The sequence below is a fragment of the Apium graveolens genome, chromosome 8 (genome assembly GCF_009905375.1).
Source record: "Apium graveolens cultivar Ventura chromosome 8, ASM990537v1, whole genome shotgun sequence".
Taxonomy (NCBI): Eukaryota; Viridiplantae; Streptophyta; class Magnoliopsida; order Apiales; family Apiaceae; genus Apium; species Apium graveolens.
The window spans coordinates 229,516,962-229,517,907 of record NC_133654.1 but is presented as its reverse complement, the minus strand read 5'-3'; the positions used below and the strand labels follow the sequence as shown (position 1 = coordinate 229,517,907).

Below are 946 nucleotides of genomic sequence, written 5' to 3'. Positions count from 1 at the left end.
TTTGCTTAGATTCTTTATCTCGAACTTCAGCTTCGACTTCTTTTGCCTTTTCAGCATCAGCTACTTTTCCAGACCTTAAGGTAATAGCCTTGACTTGCTCTTTAGCTTCCTTCCTGCCTGGTACTTCCGTGTCACTGGGAAGAGTGCCAGGTTGACGATTGAGCACTGCATTGGCTAATTGACCGATTTGATTTTCCAAGGTCTTGATAGAAACCGCCTGACTCTTGCACAACAGCTTAAGTTCCTCAAAATCAGCACTAGTAGGTGCAGCTGCACTTCCCTGTTGAGGATATGATTATCTTGTAGCATACTGCTGTGGTTGCTGGAATCCAGGTGGGTTAAACTGTTTACTCACTCCTTGCTGATATGGTGGCTGAATAGCATTCTGATTATTTCCCCAGCTGAAATTTGGATGATTTCTGTTGTTAGGATGATAGGTCGCTGGCACAGGCTGCTGTTGTCGCTGATAATTATTCACATACTGAACAAATTCGTTGACAAGAGAACACTGATATGTAGTATGAGAACCTGCACAAAGCTCACAAACCATAGCTATTTGATTAACTCCATACGTAGCCAAAGAATCAACCTTCATTGATAGCGCTTGGAGCTGGGCTGCAATAGCGGTGGCTGCATCAACTTCCAGAATACCTGCTACCTTGCCTGATGTCATCCTCTGAGTTGGGTTTTGATGCTCATTTGCAGCCATCGTCTCAATAAGATTGTACGCCTCAGTATAGCTTTTAGCCCATAAGGCGCCTCCAGCTGCTGCATCGAGCATGGGTCGAGATTGAGCCCCCAAACCATTATAAAAACCAGTGATTACCATCCAATCCGGCATTCCATGATGTGGACATTTTCTCAACATTTCCTTGTAGCGTTCCCAAGCCTCGCACATAGATTCTGTAGGTTGCTGCGCAAACTGAGTAAGAGCACTCCTCATAGC

General features: G+C 44.9%; 1 non-coding gene across 1 annotated transcript; it reads left to right on the top strand.

Moving 5' to 3' along the window:
• Window positions 1-839: 839 nt before the first annotated feature.
• LOC141681576 (small nucleolar RNA R71) lies at window positions 840-946 on the top strand. The gene has a single exon (XR_012559004.1). It is a non-coding gene; the product is annotated as a small nucleolar RNA R71 (small nucleolar RNA).